This window comes from Jaculus jaculus, chromosome 6, assembly GCF_020740685.1.
Source record: "Jaculus jaculus isolate mJacJac1 chromosome 6, mJacJac1.mat.Y.cur, whole genome shotgun sequence".
Lineage (NCBI taxonomy): Eukaryota > Metazoa > Chordata > Mammalia > Rodentia > Dipodidae > Jaculus > Jaculus jaculus.
In genome coordinates, this window is record NC_059107.1 from 94,650,497 (window position 1) to 94,665,065 (window position 14,569).

The window sequence follows — 14,569 nt, forward strand, 5'->3', positions numbered from 1 at the left end:
TCAACAGGCCGAGAGAGATCTACAGAAGGCATTGGTGCACCGTGTCTGTTTCGGCAGTGCTGCGGAGTGAACCAGACCTGCACCTGCGAGGCAAGCGCTCTACCCCAGAGCTAGCCTGGTTTTGGAGGGGAAAATAGTTGACACAAAGGCTCAATCTGTAGCCCAGGCTAGCCTGGAACTCACTGTGTACCCTAGGCTGGCCTCAGCCTCACCTCGGCCTCCCAAGAGCTCCTATTACAGGCAGAAGCCGTCACACTTGGCTTAATCCTGCCTTCTAAGTGTGATTAAAAAAAAAAAAAAAAACAAAAAACAGCAGACATTGAAAAGATGAAGAGAAACTAGAGTGGAAAGCAAGGTGAACTCCTATCAGAGTTCAGCAGTGAAGCGACAAACCAAAGAAGGACCTGAAACACTCCTTTATTTTGATCCTCCAGGCCACCATACAGAGACCCCAGAAGGCCCTGGCTGAAATGTATCTGGGGCCCCTAGGGATATTGCTCGTCATTTTACATCTTGTCCATTATCTCTGGGGAGAACCCCATCCTCTGGAAGGGTTAGGACCCAGCCCGGGAACTGGACAGGGCATGGGACTGTCTGGCCTCAGAAAAGAAAGCCTGGACAGAACAACTTGGCACAGGGCATCAACACAGGCTGACAGAGAGAAAAAGCAAAACAAAACAAAACAAAACCTTAAAAGCTCTGGGTACGCAGCCAGGATGGCTAAAGCTGATGCACAGAAATGACTCACCTGCTCTCTGAGAGATAAGCCGAAAGACTAGATACTGGCTAGTGGGTGGGGCAGGGGATGCGCTCCCAATTCCTGTCCGTGGCTGCCACCTGCTGTCTGAGGGTGGCATTGCAGAAACAGGACATTGCAGTGGAAAATGGGGGTGATCTGCGCTGAACCACAGTGAGAATGTGAAAAGCGAAATGTAGAACCCCCCCCCCTTAGTCTATCTAGATTTTTTTTCGAGGTAGGGTCCTCACTCTAGCTTAGGCTGACCTGGAATTCTCTATGTAGTCTCAGGGTGGCCTCGAACTCACTGCGAGCCTCCTACCTCTGCCTCCCAAGAGCTGGGATCAAAGGCGTGCGCCGCCATGCCCGGCTCATTGTCTAGATGTTTTTGAGACCTCTTAGCACAGCTGAGATTCCTTATCCCTCCACAGCCATTCTTGCAGGCAATCATTCCTTTTCCAGCCTGGGCAAGGGATTCACTCATGTCTCCTGAATGGGTAACACTGTACGGGATGCAGGCAAGAAAAACAGCCAAAACCGAGATTACCGACGGTTACTGTGACAATCGAAGCAAGGGCCCAGAGCTGTAGTTTCTAGTGAATAGGGGTTGAATGGGCTGCAGGTGAAGCTTGGTGGCACGGAATGTGCTGAGAATAGGTGAGGCTTTGGGTGTGATCTCCAGCACCAGAAACAAAGATGTTGAATGAATGAACTCTGTAGCGTAAAGCAATGATGTCAGGAAGATGGGGGGAGGGGAATAGGCAAGGAAACATTTCTGATTCTTTTATCTTTTTTCCCCATCATTAGTTACCAAATAAGTAATGGTTATCTTGGTGGGAGATTCAAACATTATACAAGTTCAAAAAGCAAAACATGAAGATCCCTTTCCACCCCTCTCCCCTACTCTTTGCTTCTGAATTAAGCCCTTTTTAATGAACATCCTGCTGTGCAGGTATTGTCAACCTTGGCAGTGCACTCGAATCCCATGGAGTGTTATGGAGTGAATCACATGGAAAGTGGCATAGTGATTTCCTGCAACTGAATCATTGCCTCGGAGAAAATGCTACTAAAGATTCAGAAAGTAAAGCCTTTAATCCCAGCACTCAAGAGGCAGAGGTAGGAGGATCACTTTGAGTTTGAGGCCAGCCTGGAACTACAGAGTGAGTTCCAGTTCAGCCTGGGCTAGAATGAGACCCTACCTTAAAAAAAAGGGGGGGCTGGAAGTAAGCTAGAAAAGAGATTTAAAGGGAAGAGAAAGGAAGGGAGAGGTGTACCTAATTAGATGGTATTGCATGTATGTAAGTAGAAGAATAGATTAATGGGGGTACCTTTGAGTTACCTCTAAGTAACTGCTCACCTCCACTCCTGGAAGCAACGCCAGTAAACTCACCAGGTCACGAATCTTGACCAAGATGGGATGGTTTCTTTCGTGCGTAGTTGGTGCTGTGTCTGGGGCAAATAGACATGTCTATGTATAGATATGTGTCCTCAGAAGAAGTACCCCAAGATGGAAAGAGTTTAAAAAATTCTGATGCTGCAGAGGTAAGAGGATCACTGTGAGTTTGGGACAGCCCTGAGACTACATAGTGAATTCCAGGTCAGCCTGGGCTAGAGTGAGACCCTGCCTCAAAAAAAAAAAAAAAGAGCCTGGCGTGGTGGCGCACACCTTTAATCCCAGCACTTGGGAGTTAGAAGTAGGCAGATCGCCATGAGTTTGAGGCCACCCTGAGACTCCATAGTGAATTCCAGGTCAGCCTGGGCTAGAGTGAGACCCTACCTCGAAAAAAAAAAAAAAAAAAAAGAATTTGGGCTGGAGAGATGGCTTAGTGGTTGAGGCACTTGCCTGGAAAGCCAAAAGACCCAGGTTTGATTCCCCAGGACCCACATAAGTCAGCTGCACAGGGGCTGCACGCATTTGGAGTTCGTTTGCAGTGGCTGGAGGCCCTGGTGTGCCCATTCTCTCTCTCTCTCTCTCTTTCTCTCTCCCTCTCTCTGTCTCAAATAAATAAATAAAAACTTAAAAATCAGAGAAAATAAAGTTGGTAATCATGGCTGGAGAGATTAGTGGTTAAGGTACTTGCTTGCAAAACCTAAGGACCCATGTTCGACTCTCCAGATCCCACGTAAGCCAGATGCACAAAGTGATGCAAGTGAGCAAGGTCACACACACACACAGGGTGGCACACATGTCTGGAGTTCAATTGCAGTGGCCGGAGGTGCCAATTCTCTCTCTCCTCCCCCTCTAAAAAGGAAGTAATCTGTTTCACACTCATATATACATGCTCGTAATAGATATGTGTATCTATACAAATACTATATGTGTTTGTGTGTGTCTCGGTACATTTGCTTCTCCCACTGAAGCAACATCACATCGCTCAGTGATATGGTCTACCTACTACTGAGCCAGTAATGCCATTACACTCCGCTAACACATTTCCACCCCTGCCCAAGAAGACTTCCAGGTCTACACACTATGCCTTTGTTTATACACACAAGCATATTATGGGAAAGATTTCTAGAAGTATTTCTCTATAAATGTGCCTACTTTTCCTTTGTCTTTTGTTTACAGCACTGCAATTGAACCCAGGGTTTCTCGCATACCAGGAAACACTCGACCACTGAGCTATATCAATTTTCACTTTTTATTTTGAGGCAGGATCTCACTAAGCCGCCCAGATTGGCCCTGAAATCACCCTATTTCACAGCCAAGCCTTGAACTCATGACCCTCCTGTTTCCTCTTGCCAAAATAGCTGGGAATACAGGTCTGGGCCAGCAGGCTCACCTAAATATGTTGTTGTTATTATTATTATTATTTGCTGAGGTACGGACTCACTCTAGCCCAGGCTGACCTCGAAATAACAGCAATCCTCCTACCCTTGCCTCCTGAGTGCTTGGCTTAAAGGTGTGTGCCACCACCTGGGTAAATATGTTGTTTTGATAGATGCTATCAAAATGCTATTTAAATATACTTCATTACGTTTACCCTCCCAAAGTGGAAGCACTTAATGTTATTCATGTTTAATTTTTGCTATGCTGATGGACTAAAAATAATGTTGTTGTTATTTAGATAAGGTATCTTTTGTAGTCCAGGATAGACTTGAACTCCGTCCTTTTGCCTCTGCCTCCCAACTGGGATTACAGACATCCCTTACCATGTCTTCATTTTTTTTCTTTTATTGTATTTCTTTTTTTTTTTTTTTTTTTTTGAGGTAGTGTCTTACTGTAGTCTAGGCACCTTTTTGTTTACATTTGCCCTTTCCTGCTTACTTGTAAGTTTAAACAACTTTTCGTACTCTTATTAGCCATTTCTTCTATGAATTAATTGCCCATTTTCTACTTTTAAAATTTTCATTAGAATTAGAGAAAATTCTATGTCTAGTAATATTTTTTAAATTTAGGATTATTTTTATTAACAAGTTCCATGATTGTAAACAATATCCCATGATAATGCCCTCCCTCCCTCCACTTTCCCCTTTGAAACTCCATTCTCCATCATATCCCCTCCCCATCTCAATCAGTCTCTCATTTACTTTTGATGTCATGATCTTTTCCTCCTCTTATGATGGTCTTGAGTAGGTAGGCACTGAGGTCATGGATATCCAGGCCATTTTGTGTCTGGAGGGAGCACGTTGTAAGGAGTCCGACCCTTCCTTTGGCTCTTACATTCTTTCTGTCATCTCTTCCGCAATGGACCCTGAGCCTTGGAAGGTGTGATAGAGATATTGCAGTACTGAGCACTGCAGTCACTTCTTTTCAGCACCACGATGCCTTCTGAGTCATCCCAAGGTCACTGCCATCTGAAAAGAGAAGGTTCTCTACCAAAAGTGAGAGTAGCATTAATATATGGTATGAACATTAAGAGAAGTGCTTACTGGGCAGTTTGCTGAGCATAGTATATACATTTAGCCAGGCAGCAGCAGACGTTACACCCCTATGGCTCATGACTACCCCTGTTGTAGGTTTTCAGTATCAGGGATGTATTCCCTCCCATGGAGCGGGCCTCCAGTCCAATTAGAGGGCAGTTGGTTTCCACTATGTATGTCTAGTAATTTTAATCATTAGATTCTGGACTGAGCTTTCTTTTTTTAAAAATATTTTTTTATTTTTATTTTTTTGTATTTTTATTTATTTATTTGACAGGGAAAGGAGAGAGAGAGAGAGAGAGAGAGAGAGAGAGAGAATGGGGGTGCCAGGGCCTCCAGCCACTGCAAACAAACTCCAGACACGTGTCCCCCCCTTGTGCATCTGGCTAACATGGGTCCTAGGGAATTGAACCTGGGTGCTTTGGTTTTGCAGGTAAACGCCTTGACCACCTTGTAGGCAAGTGCCTTAACAACTAAGCCATCCCTCCAGCCCTGGACTGAGCTTTCTGAGTAAAATAAGCAAATATGCTGACTGAAATATGGGCTATGGAGATAGTTCAACAGTTAAACATGCTTGCTTACAAAGTTTGCTGACCTGGGTTCGATTCCTCAGTGCCCATGTAAAGCCAGATGCACAAAGTGGAGCCTGTGTCTGGAGTTTGTTTACAGCAGCTGGAGGCTCTGGTGTGCCTAGACTGTCTTAAATAAATAAATAAATAAAAATTAAAAAAAGTAATATATATGAAAATTATATTTTTAATTTTTTAGAGAGGGCTGGAGAGATGGCTTAGTGGTTAAGGCACTTGCCTACAAAGCCAAAGGACCCAGGTTCAATTCTCCAGGATCCACGTAAGTCAGGTGCACAAGGGGGCGCACGTGTCTGGAGTTCTTTGGCAGCAGCTGAAGGCCCTGGTGTGCCCATTCTCCCTCTCTCTCTCGCTCTTTTCCTGCCTAGTTCTGTGTGTCTCTCTCAAATAAATAAAAATAAAAATAAGGGCTGGAGAAATGGCTTAGCGGTTAAGCGCTTGCCTGTAAAGCCTAAGGACCCCGGTTCGAGGCTCGGTTCCCCAGGTCCCACGTTAGCCAGATGCACAAGGGGGCGCACGCGTCTGGAGTTCGTTTGCAGAGGCTGGAAGCCCTGGTGCGCCCATTCTCTCTCTCTCCCTCTATCTGTCTTTCTCTCTGTGTCTGTCGCTCTCAAGTAAATAAATAAAAAATGAACAAAAAAATTTAAAAATATTAAAAATAAAAATAATAGGTTTACATTTTTTAGAGAGAGAAAGACAGAAAGAGAGGGAGAGAGAACGGGCACACCAGGGCTTCAGCCACGAAAATCAAACTCCAGATGCTAGTGGGCATGTGTGACTTTGTGCTTGCCTCACTTTTTGTGTGTCTGGCTTACATGGGATCTGGAAATTCAAACATGGGTCTTTGGGCTTTGTAGACAAGTGCCTTAACTTCTAAACCATCTCTCCAACCCTGAAGATTTTTTTAAAATATTTTTTGCTCATTTTTTATTTATTTATTTGAGAGCGACAGACACAGAGAGAAAGACAGATGGAGAGAGAGAGAATGGGCGCGCCAGGGCTTCCAGCCTCTGCAAACGAACTCCAGACGCGTGCGCCCCCTTGTGCATCTGGCTAACGTGGGACCTGGGGAACCGAGCCTCGAACCGAGGTCCTTAGGCTTCACAGGCAAGCACTTAACTGCTAAGCCATCTCTCCAGCCCCCTGAAGATTTTTTTTAGAGCATAGACTTTACTGGATGGCAACAAAGTATTCTTCACTGTAGCTCAGGCTGACCTGGATTTCCCTATGAAGTCTCAGGGTGGCCTTGAACTTATGGCGATCCTCCTACTTCTGCCTCCTGAGTGCTGGGATTAAATGTGTGCACCACTACGCCCGGTTTAAGAAAGTATTCTTTTTATTCTATTTTATTTTGGTTTTTCAAGGTAGGGTCTCACACTGGCCTAGGCTGACCTGGAATTCACTATGTACTCTCAGGGTGACCTTGAACTCATGGTGATCCTCCTACCTCTGCCTCTCGAGTGCTGGGATTAAAGGTGTGTGCCACCATGCCCGGCTCCTTCCATTAGATTTTTAACAGAATATTTTCTTGCACTGGGCGTAGTAGTGCACTCCTTTAATCCCAGCAATTTGGGAGGCAGAGGTAGGAGGATTACCGTGAGTTTGAGGCCACCCTGAAACTACATAGTAAATTCCAGAACAGCCTGAGCTAGAGTGAAGTGAGACCCTACCTCAAAAAAAAAAAAAAAAAAATCTAAGAAAAGGGACTGGCAAGATGGTTTAGCAGCTAAGGCGTTTGCCTGCAAAGCCTAAGGACCTAGGCTCAATTCCCCAGTACCCACATAAGACAGATACAAGGTGGTGCATGCGTTTGAAGTTCATTTACAGTGGCTGGAGGCCCTGGCACACCCATTCTCTATCTGCCTCTCTCTCTCTCTCCCCCCATATTTTTTTTTTTTTTGAGGTAGGGTCTCACTCTGGCCCAGGCTACCTGGAATTAACTATGTAGCCTAGGGTGGCCTCGAACTCATGGTGATCCTTACCTCTGCCTCCCGAGTGCTGGGATTAAAGGCATGCACCACCATGCCTGGCTCTCTCCACACCCAGCTATGAGAGTTTTTTAAAAAATATTTTTTTTATTTATTTGAGAGAGAATTTGAGAGGGAATGAATGGGTGTGCCAGGGCCTGCAGCCACTGCAAATGAACTCCAGATGCATGTGCCACTTTGCATCTGGTTTACATGGGTCCTAGGTTCTTTGACTTTTCATACAAGAACCTCCATTGTTAAACCATCCCTCCAGCTCTCCTTTAGATTTTTATTATTTATTTGAGATCAAAAGAGGGGGAGAGAGCCAGGCATGGTGGCGCATGCATTCAATCCCAGCACTCGGGAGGCAGAGGTAGGAGGATTACCATGAGTTGGAAGCCACCCTAAGACTACATAGTGAATTCCAGTTAGGCCCTGGGCTAGAGTGAGAGCCTACTTTGAAATACCAAAAGAAAAAATCTTTCATAAAAAAAAAAAAAAATCTGTCATAAAGAGAGAGAACCTGAACTGAAAATGCAACCACAGTGCTTTCCTGCTCCAAAATGTTTGCCTAGGAAAGTGTTTTCCTACTCAGCTGCCAAGACACCCAAGGCATACCTGTGGCTGAAGGGGGCCGGACTACATCTCAAGCTGGCAACAGAACTGGGCAGCATCAACCACGTGGTTTTGCAGGCATGCAAAATGGAAGAATTTCAAGGTTATGAGGGCTTGCACTAAGGTCGAGGATCAGATTGCCTGCAAGGAGGTCTTGCAAGACCACTGTATGAAGCTGCAAAGGTGAACCCATTACACTGTATGCTAAATTCAAATTTAGAAAATTAAGTCAGGGCTGGAGGGATGACTTAGCAGTTAAGGCACTTGCCTGCAAAGCCAAAGGACCCAGGTTCAAGTCCCCAGGACCCATGTTAGGCAGATGCACAAGGGGGCACACGTGTCTGGAGTTTGTTTGAAGTGGCTGGAGGCCCTGGCGTGCCCATTCATTCATTCATTCATTCTCTCTCTCTCTCCCTTCTCTGTCAAATAAATAAAATATTTTTAACAAATTTTTTAAATTAACTTTTTAAAAAGCTTGAAGAAAGCCAGACGTGGTGGCGCACACCTTTAATCCCAGCACTCGGGAGGCAGAGGTAGGAGGATCGCTGTGAGTTCGAGGCCACCCTGAGACTCCATAGTTAGTTCCAGGTCAGCCAGGGCTAGAGTGAGACCCTACCTCAAACCCCCCCCCCCCCAAAAAAAAAAAAAAAGCTTGAAGAGATGATGGAGAGATGGCTCAGCAGCTAAGGTACAAGCCTGCAAATCCTGATGACCCAGATTCGATTCCTCAGGACCCATGTAAGGCCAGATGCACAAGGTGGCATGTGTATCTGGAGTTGAGTTGCAATGGCTAAAGGCTCTGTCATGCCTATATTACCTCTCTGTATCTCTCTGCTTGCAAATCAGTAAATAACTTTTTTAAAGCTGGAATAATCTATTTGTAGCTCTTTATTCATATACTTCTATTAATTTAGAAAGGAAAGCTGAACAACTGCATTTTTTTTTCCCCATTTCTGTCTTAAGAAGTCACCATACATTCAGTTGCTTATAGCAACACAAACCAGGCATGGTGGTGCATGCCTTTAATCAGGAGGCAGAGGTAGGAGGATCACAGAGAGTTTGAGGCCACCCTGAGACTACATAGTGAAGTCCAGGTCAGCCTGAGCTAGAGTGAGACCCTACCTCGAAAACACACGTGGACACGCGCACACGCACACACACACACACACACACACACACACACCCCACAACATAGCCCGCCATGGTGGTATGCATCTCTAATCCCAGCGCTGGGGAGGCTGAGGCACAGTGGCTGAGACTTCAATGCCTGCCTGAACTACAGGGTCAGATTCTATCTCAAAGTAGAGAACACACACCCTCCCCCCCCCACACACACACACGCCAACACACACATTGTTGTGGCCATCACGACTGAAAATGTTCTTCCATGTCTAAAATAAAGTTGTCCCCAGGTTGGGATATCCTCTGGGAGAATCTATTTCCTTGTCTCCTCCAGCTACCAGAGGACACTGGCTTTCCTTAACCCATGTCTCCTTCCTCACGTCACTCATGTGTCTGTGTCTGTCACCTCTACTCAGCTGCGTTTGGTTGCAACATCATATCATCCTCTTGTAAGGATACTCGGGGTTACACCGGGCCCACCCAGAGAACTCAGGACCATCTCCCACCTGGAAGTCCTTCACTTAATCACAGCTGTGAAGCCCATCTTACTCTGTAAGTAACTTGCTCTCAGGCTCCAGACATTAGGATGTGCGCATCTCTGGGGGTTACTCTTCAGCTAACCATAACACTGGTAGCTCATTTCCACGACATTTTATTTTTAAAATGTATTTATTTATCCATACACGTGTATGCACACACACACAGGCCAAAGCCTCTTGCTATTGCAAAGAAACACCAGCTCTTGTACCACTTTTTGCATCTGGCTTACATGGGCAGCCTAGAGATCTGAACCCTAGCCAGCAGGCTTTGCAAGAGGCACCTTGTACTGCTAAAACATTTTCCTCCACAACATTTTAAATCACAGAACTTTTAAACAATTAGGGCCTTTAATCCCAGCACTTGGGAGGCAGAAGTAGAAGGATCGCTGTGAGTTCGAGGCCAGACTGAGACTACATAGTGAATTCCAGGTCAGCCTGACCTAGAATGAAACCCTGCCTCAAAATAAACGAACAAGCCGGGCGTGGTGGCACATGCCTTTAATCCCAGCACTCGGGAGGCAGAGGTAGGAGGATCGCCGTGAGTTCAAGGCCACCCTGAGACTCCGTAGTGAATTCCAGGTCAGCCTGGACCAGAGTGAGACCCTATCTTGATAAAACAAACAAAAGAGGGGACAGACCCAATATTTGGCTTTCATGTCATGCATTTAATCCATCATTGCATATGAGAGAAAATGCAATATTTTTTCTTTATTCCCCTTCAGTAGCCTCCCATTCCTCCTTTCCTTTTATATTCCCCACTCCTCCTCATATCTCATAGTCCTCCTTCTATTTGCATGCATATGTGTGTATATTTATAAGCCTAAATTCTACATATGATAGAAAACATGAGACATTGTTTGAGTCCGGACTATTTCACTTAACATGATGATCTCCAGTTCAGTCCATTTTCCTGCAAATAACAATTTCATTCCTCTTTATGACTGAGTAAATCTCCACGTGCATGTATACCATTCATTCTTATTTATTTATTTGAGAGTGGCAGAGAGAGAAAGAGGGAGGGAGGGAGAGAGAGAGAAAGAGAGAGAGAGAGAGAATGGGCACACCAGGGCCTCCAGCTACTGCAAATAAACTCCAGAAGCGTGCACCCCGTTGTGCATCTGGCTAACGTGGGACCTGGGGAACTGAGCCTCGAACCGGGGTCCTTAGGCTTCACAGGCAAGCGCTTAACTGCTAAGCCATCTCTCTAGCCCTTTGTTTTTTTGAGGTAGGGTCTTACTGTAGCTCAGGCTGACCTGGAATTCAATATATAGTCTGAGGGTGGCCTCGAACTCACTGTGATCCTCCTACCACTGCCTCCCAAGTGCTGGGATTAAAGGCGTGCACCACCACGCCTGGCTATACCACACTTTAGCCATCTGTTGCTGAGCATCTAGGCTGGTTCCATATGTTGGTTGCTGTGAATAGTGTTGCTCACTTCGATTCTGAAGATAAAATAACCAGGAGTGGTGCAGCTGGGTCATATGGTGGTCCTATTTTTAGGGTTTTTTTTTTTTTTTTGAGGAAATCATTGCACTCATTTATATTCCCACCAGCAGTGTATAAGAGTTCCTCTTTTGGCCAGGCGTGGTGGAGCACGCCTTTAATCCCAGCACTCGGAGGCAGAGGTAGTTGGATCACCATGAGTTCGAGGCTACCCTGAGACTACATAGTGAATTCCAGGTCAGCCTGAGCTAGAGTGAGACCCTTCCTTGAAAAACTAAAAAAAAAAAAAAAAAAAAAAAAGGTTCCTCTTTCCATACATCCTATCAGCAGTTATTGTTTTCTTTTTAGTTTGTTTGTTTTTGTTTTTTCGAGGTAGGGTCTCACTCTAGCCCAGGCTGACCTGGAATGTTTAGATTCATGTAACCTGTTAATTAATTCTTTATTATTATTTTTATTTTTTTTAAGAGAGAGCTAGAGCTGGGCATGGGGGCGCACGGCTTTAATCCCAGCACTCGAGAGGCAGAGGTAGGAGGATCGCTGTGAGTTCAAGGCCACCCTGAGATGATACAATTAAATCCAGGGAGATCCTACCTTGAAAAAAAAAAAAAAAAAAAAAGAGAGAGAGAGAGAGAGAGAGAATTGGTATTCCAGGGCCTCAGCCACTGAAATCGGATGCCAAACACTTGTGCCACCTAGTGGGCATGTGCGACCTTGTGCTTGCCTCACCTTTGTGCATACACCTCTGGAGAGTTGAGCATAGGTCCTTAGGCATTGCAGGCAAGTGCCTTAACCACTAAGCCATCTCTCCAGCCCACCTGTTAATTCTTATAAGTTTTCTCTCCATTGTTGGAGTTCTTTTTAGAAAATACTTCCTTGTACTGGGTTGGTGGTGCATGCCTTTAATCCCAGCACTTGAGAGGCAGAAGTAGGAGGATCCCCATGAGTTCAAGGCCACCTTGAGACTATGAAGTGAATTCCAGGTCAGCCTGAACTAGAAACCCTACCTCAAAAAGAAAGAAAGAAAGGAAGGAAGGAAGGAAGGAAGGAAGGAAGGAAGGAAGGAAAAAAGGAAGGAAGGAAGAAAGAAAAAGCCGGGTGTGGTGGCTCACGCCTTTAATCCCAGCACTTGGGAGGCAGAGGTGAGAGAATCACCGTGAGTTTAAGGCCACCCTGAGACTACATAGTGAGTTCCAGGTCAGCCTGGGCTAGAGTGAGACCCTATCTCGAAAAACCAAAAAAAAAAAAAAAAAAAAAAGAAAAAAAGAAAAAAAAAAGAAAGAAAGGGAGAAAGAAAAGAAAAATGTTAATTTGCCTGTTTACTTATTTTTATGTGTGTGCATGATGTCTGCACCAGGGTCTCCTCCCTGTTGCAACTGAACATCTGTCCACCTTAATGTGGGTGGCTGTGAAATTGAACTTGAGTAGGCTTTGAAAGCAAGGGCCTTTAATCACTGAGCCATCTCTCCTGCCCCCAGCCTTTGTTGGTATTTATAAAATTTTTAAAAATCTGTGCTGGAGGGATGGCTTAGTGGTTAAGGCGTTTGCCTGCAAAGCCAAAGGTCCAAGGTTCGATTCCCCAAGACCCACTAGGGGGTGCACGTGTCTGGAGTTCTTTGGCAGTGGCTGGAGGCCCTAGTCTGCCTATTCTCTCTCTTTCCCTCTTTCTCTGTCAAATAAATAATTTTTTTTTTTTTTTGAGGTAGGGTCTCACTCTGGCTCCGGCTGACCTGGAATTAACTATGTAGTCTCAGGGTGGCCTTGAACTCACTGCGATTCTCCTACCTCTGCCTCCCAAGTGCTGGGATTAAAGGCATGTGCCACCACACCCAGCATAAATAAATATTTTTTTAAAATCTTTTTATTTATTTATTTGCAAGCAGATAGAGCTAGAAAGAAGAGAGAGAGAGGGACAGAATGGGTGCATGAGGGTCTTCAGCTGCTGCAAATGAATTCCAGGCTCATGTGCCACTTTGTGCATCTGACTTACATGGGTCCTGGGGAATCAAATCCAGGTGGTTGAGTTTTACAGGCAGGTACCTTAACCATTGAGCCATCTCTCCAGACTCCTAATTTTAAAAATTTATTTGCCTCTGTGTGTGTATGGGTATGTTTGTGTGTGTGTGTGTGTGTGTGTGTGTGTGCACGCTTGCACGTGCATGTGCACGCTGCTGCAAATGAGTGCCAGTCTGGCTTTACATGGGTATTGCGGAAATGAACCTGTGCTCAGATGTTTCAGGCAAGCACCTTTAACCACTGGGCTATCGCCTCAGCTCCAGCCTTTGGTTTACTGGGTTGGAGGGATTCGAGGTATGCGCCACCATACATTGCTTAGACAGGAAATTTCTCTCTTTCCCTTTCCTTTCTTTCCCACCCCTCCCTCCCTCTTTCTTTTCCCTTCCCTTTTTTCTTTTTTTCCCTTGCTAGGGTCTCACTCTAGTCCAGCCTGACCTGGAATTCACTGTACAGCCCTGGCTGGCTTCAAACTCATGTCAATCCCAGAGTTTCAACAATTTTTGTTTTTGTTTTTCAAGGTAGGGTCTCACAGTAGCTAGGGCTGACCTGGAATTCACTATGGAGTCTTAGGGTGGCCTCAAACTCTTGGTGATCCTCCTACATCGGCCTCTCTTTGATCTGCATGCCTTTAATCCCAGCACTTGGAAGGCCGAGGTAGGAGGAGAGCTATGAGTTGAGGCCACCCTGAGACTCCATAGTGAATTCCAGGTCAGCCTGGGCTAGAGAGAGACCCTACCTCGAAAACAGAAAGCAAGCAAGATAGAAAAATTCCATGTCAAACACCAATATCTGCTTCATAGTTTTATACTGTCAGATTAGCAAAAACCAGAAGAGAGGATGAGCTGTGTTGTCCTAGATGTAGGGAAACATCACTGCCACTGGGGACATTGCAAAACAGAGAGCAATCTGAGCGCATCCCATCCGTCAGCACGCGCGTGCCCTGAGACCTGGCAATCTGAGATGCTCCTGCACAGGCGCACAGGGGTGCTTGCTGCAGCATTATGTGCAGAGGCAGAAAGCTGGAGACAACCCAAGCACCCACTATTGGAAGAATGGGTGAGCAAAACGTGCACGCACACACACCACTGGGTTCCATGCGACGGGAAGAAGAGAAAGAGAAGGAAGTAAAAAAGACACCCTTGGCATCTTTTATCAAGAGAGCAAAGGCTTCCCATTAGACTCCTGGCAGTATCTTCCCTGGCCAAGAGCACAAATGCGCACACCTAGCTGAAAGGTAACTGGAGGGAAAGGGCGCTATGACTAGGGGCTGTGGCAGCCTGTAAGAGATCTCTGAGGTACAATCTAGTAGACATCGAAGCGCTGCACAGAATTCCAGAGCACTCGCGCATTGCATCTTACTGCGATGGCTGGCTGGAACAGTGACGGAGGGAGAGTCAGAGGATCCAGAGACGCCTCACGCGTTATCAAGTTACTTAAGCAACATCAACAACTTACTATTCCATATTTTTTTGTCTTGTGTGAGATTCAAATCCCCCCCCCCTTTTTGTTTGGTTTTGTTTTTCAAGGTAGGGTCTCACTCTAGCCCAGGCTGACCTGGGATTCACTATGGAGTCTCAGGGTGGCCTCGAACTCATGGCAATTCTACCTCTTCCTCCCAAGTGTTGGGATTAAAGGAGTGTGCCACTACACCTTGGCTTCAAATCCTTATTTCTTTTTTTTTTT